This window comes from Zonotrichia albicollis, chromosome 7 (genome assembly GCF_047830755.1).
Source record: "Zonotrichia albicollis isolate bZonAlb1 chromosome 7, bZonAlb1.hap1, whole genome shotgun sequence".
Taxonomy (NCBI): domain Eukaryota; kingdom Metazoa; phylum Chordata; class Aves; order Passeriformes; family Passerellidae; genus Zonotrichia; species Zonotrichia albicollis.
In genome coordinates this window covers 48,869,530-48,878,532 of record NC_133825.1, presented here as the reverse complement: position 1 = coordinate 48,878,532, position 9,003 = coordinate 48,869,530, and the positions used below count along the sequence as shown (strand labels likewise).

Sequence of the window (9,003 nt, the reverse complement as noted above, 5' to 3'; positions counted from 1 at the left end):
ACCTTGGATTAGAGAATTCCCCCAGGGAAGATGTTCCAGACCCTCCAGTCATCCCTCCCACCACCAACCTTCCCCCACTGCTCCTTGCAGAATTCCCAGAATTTGGCTTTGGGACACAGGATGTGGAGCAGTCCCCAGAGGGGCGTCCTGCAGATTCACTGGGTGGACTTTGCTGCATTTTAAAATATTGAGTTTAAACTTCTACTTCCTCTAGGAGTGACAATTTCTTAAATTTGTATAGGACTGCTTTTATGCCTCTTTCTGGTGAGCCCCAAAAATACCAAGTCAGATATCCCAAAGCCTGCAACTGCTTTTTTTTTCCCCAAACAACCTCCTACTGCAATTTTGTCCCTCTCCAGTGTGGAAGAGGAGCTATCAGGAACTTCTGTTGCCAACAGCACTGTGGAAAATTGTTGATTTAGGCTGTGCTGAGGTTTGCTCTGCAGCTCAATAATTCACAAGTGTCCAAATGAGCTCTGCATTGACAGCATTATTGGTGCCCCTGCTAATCCTACAAAACACACCAAACTATAGAGCAGCATTTTGATTAAATTCCTCAACTTTCCATGATCCTAGATGCTGTTTTATGCATGACCTTGAATGCACATAACCAGAAATTTTCAATTCACAGAGACCTTCTCTTTGCAAAATATGGTAAGTGCATCAGGAGCGGGTGTCTAAGTAACAGCATCCAAAATTTAATCAAAGATTGCCTTGGACAACTGCAGAAAGTCAGGCTCTCCCTCAGTGAGATAACTTGCCAGAATACTCATTGCAGAGGTTGCCAGAGAGGTGACTGAATACACAGGCTGAAATTACTTTCCTGGGCTTTCCTTTGTTCCACAGAGGTGCTAAAGTTTTTAATATTACAGTTTATTGTAGATGTCCTTTTAGTCCTCAGCACATCAGGTCAGCTGTGGTGGATCCCAGGGCTGAGACCTCCAGTGGTGCTGAGGAGAAAACAATCCCTTAAAGTCCCTGAAAAAAGGGTACCACCAAAGATTCCCACAACCCCAGGGCAGGGAGGAAACTGCACCAACATGGGGAGCAAGGATTGGGGGTTTTTCCCCAGCAAAAACAAAACAGGCACTGGGGGACATTTATGAGGGAGTCACTGCTTTTCCAGCATAAAATAATGAAGGAGAACCAGCTTTTCCACATAAAATAATGAAGGAAATGTAACTTTTAAACCAACTACAATGAAGTCATGGCAGCCCAGGTGAGCACCCTGGGTGCCACACTGAGCTCTGCCCCACGGCTGGTCCAGCCAGCACCTCCCTAAAAGCAGCAGATCCAATTTTCCATCTCCAGGACAATACAGCCTCGAAACACCAAGCTTAGCCTGGAAGGTGTTAGCAAATCCAAGGGAATTTGGATTTCTTTATGAGCTCCTCAACACATAAAACCACTCATGCTCTGCAAGAAGCTGCTCTGCTCATCTGGCACGGAGCTCCCGCAGGTTCAGCGTGCAAAACCCGCTTGGAACAATAAGCTGGAACGCAACAGTTTGTATTGTGAAACTCAAATATCTTCAATATTTACATCTGCTGGCCCCAAATCTCTGCTCTGCACCCCTTTTCCCAGGCCCTGTCCCTGGCAGGAGCTCAGCACACAGTGGCACTGATGTGCAGGGCCGGGCAGCTGCCAAAGCACGGAGAGACCCGGAGCATTGGAGTATACAAACCTTCCAGCCAGCAGGCACCTCCAGGAGCAGCAACCTGGAGGGACAGGGACCATGGAGCTGTGCTCTTTCACAGTCATTCAGGGATGTTTCATCCACTTGTTTATTAGTATTCCACCCTAAACACGCACTGAAGCAACTGGATGCTAAGAAAGGATGGACTTAACGGAGCATTCATTTTTTTTTTAATATTTTTTCCTCCTCAGCACCCAGGCTGTTTCAAATTAAAGAGAATCCGGCTTCAGGAGTCGGTGCTATTTTAATCATTCCAATGTGTCCAGTACGGGAGATGAACTCAAAAGGTGAATATTAAAAGTAGTTGTGGAATTCAGTCATTTCACGAATGAACATATAATAGCCAAAGGCAAAACCGGAAGGCAACTTCACTTCCAATCAGTGTTTTCATTTTATTGAAACCAGATTGGAATTCCTGGAAAGAAGCCTACATATCACATCTTTAATACTAATTTTCATATACTTCAGTAAAACTGTCAGGGTGAATCAGTTGTTGAAGAAAGCTTCCTGTATAATTTACAGATGTACCTCCCTGTAGCCTGCGATTCCATCCTGAATCAGAAATGTGGTTTTGATCACGCTCACACATTTCCTCTCACCTGTGCAGGTTTGCCTCGGCTCTAATTTGATTATTAAAATGGGATGTTTTATGGCAAAGCTGGTGATAAAAGCGAGCCAGCTGCTGTGTACCAGCCAGGCTTTCCTCACGTGCTGCTGTGCATCCCCACGTACACCCCGCAGTGGAGCTGCAGCTCTGAACACAGACACACAGCCCCAAATCCATCTCCTCAGCGTGGAGCAACGCTGGGAAACCAAACCACTCTGCCTGCTTGATGAAAACACCTCCCTAAAAACCATCAAAGAATCGATAAGTGGCATTTCCAACGGGAGATAACTCCAGCCCTTGGATGGTGGCCCTAAGAGCCTTTCTGCCTAAGCCCCACCACAAACCCAGCTTTGTGTTTGAAGCGGGGGCCAGCGGGGCTGGGTGGCCACCAGCCACAGAGGCCGCTCCGTTTTGCACTGATAGCTGCTGGTTTTTGTTTCCCCACGAGCTGCCAGGCTGCCAAATCCTCCTGCCAAATCCCTTCCCTGCAAGCTCGCATGAGAAAGGAGGGCGAAAACACTCGGGAGCCCCTCCGTATACTAATTCCCTCAAGTGCTGCATTATTCCCCCCCGGGAATCAGCAGTGGGATGCGGGGTTGTTGTAGGGTGGCTCCAGCTTTAGGAAGTGTCAGCACTTCCATTAAAGCTCCGTTAATCTGGGGTTTGTAACTCATCTCTAAAAATTCGCTCAGGCCGCAGGAACTTGGCAAGCAAGGAGCGTGTTGTGGATTTCTGTTGTTATCCCCCCTCAGTTGTTAAAAAATCCATGGTTTGGCTGCTTCTGAAGCATCTTTTGACATGTGTATAAAATGTTTATTAGCTTTAGACATTTTTGGGCTTGTAAAACTCAAAATTATCTTCATTATTAAAAAATGAAATTTAAGGAAGCTGGAGGGCATCTCCAGAGACTTTGACACAAATCCTGATGAGGCCACATGTATAAATAAGAGTTTTCTTGTCCCAGACCTGTCTCCACCCATGTGCTTCACAAAACCAGGGCTCTGCACTGGCACAGGGAAAATTCTTTGGGAAAAGTGAGGCAGCACCAGGTGAGTTGGTGCAGCCATGGACAGGATGTGTTGGTGCATCCCAGTCTGCTCCACAATTGGGAAAAGTGCCCCCTAATCCCCTCCCCATATTCCAGCATCACTGCATCCAGCCACAGGTGATAGAAAAACCTGAGCAGAACATTGAAATCTGGTATTTAACATTGCAGTCTGTACTTAAACAATTGAATTGTGGGGGAGAGAGGACAGAAAGTGCAGGAAAATAGCTGAGGAGCAAATGGTTAACCAGCCAAATATCACATACAAGGTGTTCCTTCAGCCAAAACCTCAATTTGGCTTTTTGGGGTGAAGATATGTTGTGTTCTGGCACTGGGAGTGGGGTAGTGGTGCCCTGGCATCCAACTCCCAGCACCTCAACACAGCAGAGTGCTAACAGTCCTGCCCCAAAATAAACCAGAATATACCCAATCCAACTTCTCTTTGCATTTGAATTTCTGTCAGCACCATCTATTTCAATCCTTGATGCTTTTTGGGTTTTGTTCCAAAATATGGGATGATTTTCTTCTTTTCAGCATTAAAAAAAGGAGCTTTAAAAATGTAGCAGCACAAGAGGGTTAATGCACGAGCCTCTCACCTCCAGAGATGTGGTTTCCAAGCCTGGCTGGGCTGTCACATCACGGGCTCAGGGTTCCCTGGCACAAGGCAAGAAACGAGGTTAGGAATTTCATAAACTTGGAATTTCTCAGTTAGATTCAGCTCTTTCTCCAACTAACAGCCAAATCCAGCAGCACCCATGTATTTAAAGTACACGGAAGTTGGGTGGAGGTGTTGTTTGCTTGACACCCCGATGGGATTGGGATTTTAAAAACCCACATTGAGGTCTGTTCAGTCAGCAAAGCATGTAAACACACCCTGGGCTTCAAAGCTGTGCTTAAAAATTTTTGATATCTGATATATTTTAAATATTTATTGCTCATGTCGCATAATTAACTCTGAAAGGTGATGTTTTCAAGGATGCTGAGGCCCAGAGTGGTGCCTGCACCTGGAGTTTGGGGTGCTGTGGAAGAAACTCTCTGAGCACCAAGGGAGCATCACTGCACTCCCAGCCAATAAATAACAATATTCCATAAATCCCTCTGCAGCTCTTCCCTGCAGGGTGGGATGAGAGTCCCAGCAGGAGCCAGCCCTCCCTATGGAATGGGAAAGGAAAAAAAAATAAGATATTGTTGATTTCTGCTGTGACAGAAGAAAACTGAGAATTTTAACATCCCCAGACAATTATCAGGCTTGTCTCTCATTTCCTGATTCTGCCTTTTCCCAAACTCAGCCTTACAGATTGATCCCAAGGGATTGCTTCCTCTGGAGTCCTCCAGACATTCCTCAGGAGTTACTCCTTGAAAACTCCAACACAAACCCTTATTTTCCTGCTCGTGTTTCTAATTTAAATATCCCCATGTCTAGCCTGCACCAACCATACACATCCTTATTCTGCATTACTGCCATTCCTCTGAACAGCTCTTCCCCAGGATTTTCAGACCTGCATGAGTGGAAAATTGGCCTTTCCAGTGTTTTAGCAACATCAACTTTGAGCAGCTCTCATTGAATGGATAGAAATTAAAATTAAAATAATAGTAAACAAGAAAAAAAAAAAAAAACATCAAACCCAAATCCTTCAAAAGGCGCAGACCTGGAAATTTGCCTTTAACAAGGAAAAGGATAAATACTAATTTTGCTGTCTGTTAAATGCAACTGGAATAATTTTTCCTCCCAAATTGCCATTGCAATCTGTGAGATTTGTCTATGTTTGGCCTCTTTTCATACTTTTCCCTCAGCTGCCACTGCAGATCCCATCACTTCCCAACAGCCCTGGGTGGGTGGATGGTCCCTCCAACCTCATAGGACAACTCCTTCCTTTTTGGTTTTGCTGAAGTATGTCACAGATTCAAAAAATGTCACAACCGATTTCAAAAGATGAAGATTTTTTATGTCTGTCTCCCTTAAAATGTAAACAAAGTGATTTGAAACTTTTAAACTTTTTTCTGTGGGTGATACTGACTTATCAGTGACCGCAATCCCCTGGGGAAGGCAGAGACATCTCCAGCAGAATCCAAGGGCATTGGGTGAGCACAGCCCTGAGCACCTTCTGTAACCAGAATAAAAGAAGAAACAAGATTATTTCTCTGTAATAATATGGAAAATACAGAAAACTTCAGAAGTTTGACACAAATCTCTAATCCACAAGCAATCACATCAGTGCTTCCTGCAGCATTCTCATTTCATGGAACCATAAAAAAGGAACCCAAACCCAGGAGGGACCAAGAAACACCTTGAGGAATGAGAGCCCAAGGTTTCATTTGAGCACCAAAGCTCATAAAAGGGTGAAAAGGATGGATCCTGGGAAGCATTTTTTTTTTTGTAGTGCTTGGGCATAAAGCAGAGATACAGTTTGGGATCCTAAGTACAAACTGAGGACTCCCCTTTCCTGGCAGAGCACCAAACCAGCAGGTCTGTAACTTCCAGCATCATTTCATCACTGGGGAAACCTGGATTCCACCAGATGAGGCTTCCTGATGAAACAGCTGTAATTTTCTTGGAGGCTCTGGAAGCAGAACCAAAAGCCTCTTCAGTGTGGATAGCAGGACTGGGGAAGGTGAGGAAGGAATAACTCTAGAAAAAAGAAAAGCATGGAAAGCGAACAGGAATTTCCTACTTAAAGCCTTGTTCCAAGCGCAGAGTCAGATTTTCTTACCTGAATTTTTGGAGAAGCAGCAACTCCCATTCCTTCTGCTTTCCTGGGAGACAAAGAGGACTCTGCTGAAGGAGTGGATGTTGGTGCTGTGTTTTCGCCAGGATGTGGCAGGGGCTGTCCTCCTGCTCCAGCTCAGTCCCAGCCTTGCCTCAGAAGGTGATTCCTCATTCCCCACGGAAGGATCACTGGAGGATGTTCAGTGCCTTCCCCAGGGAATGATTTGGAGGGCTCTCCCCAGTGGGACTGATCCATTGGGATGAAGGGATGTGCGTGAGCCTGACAGCATCTCCCAGCTGGTCACACTTGCAGGATTCCTTTTTTTAAGGACTGAGAAGCTTTGGCAGGCAGCGGTGCCCATAAAATCCCTGTTACACAGGGCAGGGAAATGGGAGGGACACGCTGCCGCCTTCACCGTGCCCTTCAGCGCAAATCACAAACCTCAAGAGCTGCTTCTTCAAATTCCAACTGGTTTTTCTCCCTTCATTTTTATTTCCAGTGCCTCAAGCAAATGAGCCTGGGGCTGGCAGCGAGCGTCGTGCCTTTTGGAGCAGGATGAGGAAAGCCTTTGTCCTGGCTCTGGAGGGCAGCCAGAGCAGAGGCCTCTGCATGGAAAGACATGTGCCTGGAGAAGGCAATATTTTGTCATATTTTCCCCCTTTTGGTTAGTGTCCAATATCACATCTCGGGTCACCTGGTGCAGACAATGAAAAAGAAAATCTCACAAACACTGGGAATAGTTGCAGAAGGGCAGAAAGAAAAATAGGGGGGGGGGGGGGAATCAATTTTCCAAAAATAAAACCTTTCTCAAAAAGTGTATCCAAACAGCCAGCACTCAGCACTGTGAATAAAATTATCAGACCCAATAAATATTTTATGCTGCCATTCTAATTGCCAAAAAAAAGAAGTTAATTTCTGAAGTAAAGTTTCTCTTTTTTTATCTTTATTTTTAAACCCTTAACATAATGACTGAATGCCTAATACGAACTTGATAAATTTTTAAAAGCTTTCTTTGAAAAAAAAAAAAAAAAAGAAAAAATAATTCAAAGCTGAACTTGAGCAGGAGACCACAGGGAAGTGTCTAATCTTTAGTCGGACGCCTGGCACAGCCCCGCTCCGGCCGGTGCCAGCATTGCATTCTGACAGAACAAGTGTTGCATGAGATGTGAAGGATGACTCCGGTCTGCCGAAAAACCCTGGAGCAGGTGTTCCTCATCCTCATTTGCAATGGAGCATGGCCCCTGGCTCAGTGAGCTGGAGCAAATGCGCTGGCAGGCCCCATCATGTACCTGCGTGCTGAGATGCACTAATGATAATGGATGCAGGCCTATTAACCAGCCCATTTGTAATGGCACACAACGCTGATTGCTCGGGGAGTGAGTCAGCGCCTTTCCAAGGGGAGCGGGGCATGCCGGGAACCCATGATCCTCTGAGCATCCCTCCTGCTCGCCTGGGCCCAGGGCTCTGGTAGTCTTTATTTAATGATACAAATGAATACATGATCTGCTACATGATTATACACCGAGATAAGGCGCCGTGGGCAGCGCTGGGGCCGCGGCTCGGCGCCGCATCCGCGTGGGTTTGAGCGATTCCCTGGTTGGGCTGGGCTTAATCTGGGAAGAACCAACTCCACGGAAGAGTCAAGGGTCCAACAAGCACGCCTAAGCTTGGGGATTTGCAGAAAGCTGCTGCTGATCTTTGAGTGAATATTTTGGTGCATCTAGGGAAAAACGTTCTGCTCGGCATCCACCCTTCATTGCCCGGCTTTCCTTGGGAGGGAAAATCCTCCAAGAATAACCTCTAGAAACACACACCGGGGCTTCATCGAGGTTTGTGTTGTTCTTAAATAGCTCCTCTGATGCGTTTTATAGAAACGACTCTTGCTGAAAGCCAGTTCCCCACTTGTGGAATAATAGGGGAGCTCAGAATGGACGCTCCTGTAAAAAGCACTCGTTAATAAATAGATCACATTACTTGTAGGTACTCGATTCCAGGGCCAGCTTAGTTAAACAGGCCCTGTTGGGCCAGAATATTGCAATCAGCAGAATACACTGTAATTATTATTGTAAACTCAAGGCCTGGATTTGCTGTGTTCTTGGCACACCCCAATAAGCTGCTTACATTGCTGGTGCTGCAGCAGCTCTTTGGATTCCTCTGCAAAATGTGCAAAAGGGCTCTTTTGTTACTTTTTTTTTTTTTGCAAAATAGGTGGTTTGGTTGCCAATCTGGTCCAGCAGGCAAATCTCTCCAATTATTTTCCTTAATAAAATACCCAGCAGACAACACATGGAAATTTATGAGAAAGATCAGCTCTTACCTGAAGTTGTAACAACCACTTTGTATAAGTGCAGCTCCCTGTGCAATGCTTCCCAAATGAAGCTGTGTAAGCAGGAAAAAAAAAAAAGACAATTTGTGCACATAAATTCCTGCATCAAAATTATCTGGCCCATTCTGGTGGCTTTACACCACTCCAATAATGCAAACAACTAGAAATAAAGCTCAAAAGTCGATTCAATTAATTATTTGAGTATCTTTATATCTAAAAGCAATTATATCCCATCAGCCAGATTGGATCCAACATTCCTAATTTTTTCTGCTTTTCCCTTGGCAGTCAAAGATCTGAGTTTGAATGATCATTCAGCCAAAAAAGAAAAACACCACCTAATATAAAAGAGGTATGAACACATTACACATTGACAGTGGTCAGGTAAAGGCCACAAATAAATGTCCACATAGATATAAGAGAAAATCATATTATGAGAAATTGGGTCTGCTGACCCAGGAAATATCCCCTCTGTAGAGTTCATAAAGAATGTGGGAAGAACCTGGCTATTAAATGCAACATCCCAATATTCCCAATTATCCGTATAAAATGTTGCTGCTCTGATTTTGCCTTTGCTCAACTTGCTGCTTTAAAAACCAAACTTGGCAACCCAGTCCCCCACCC

At 45.1% G+C, this 9,003-nt stretch overlaps 1 long non-coding RNA gene across 1 annotated transcript in view; it reads right to left on the bottom strand.

The window, feature by feature from the left end:
- The window catches only part of LOC113459758 (uncharacterized), a 9,585-nt gene extending 2,847 nt beyond the window's left edge, over positions 1-6,738 (bottom strand). Inside the window, exons 1-3 of the long non-coding RNA XR_012581159.1 lie at positions 6,060-6,738; positions 5,367-5,453; positions 3,945-4,002 (exon numbers count right to left, since the gene is read on the bottom strand). This is a non-coding gene — a long non-coding RNA (uncharacterized LOC113459758). The remainder of the gene's footprint in view (positions 1-3,944; positions 4,003-5,366; positions 5,454-6,059) is intronic.
- Positions 6,739-9,003: the final 2,265 nt, after the last annotated feature.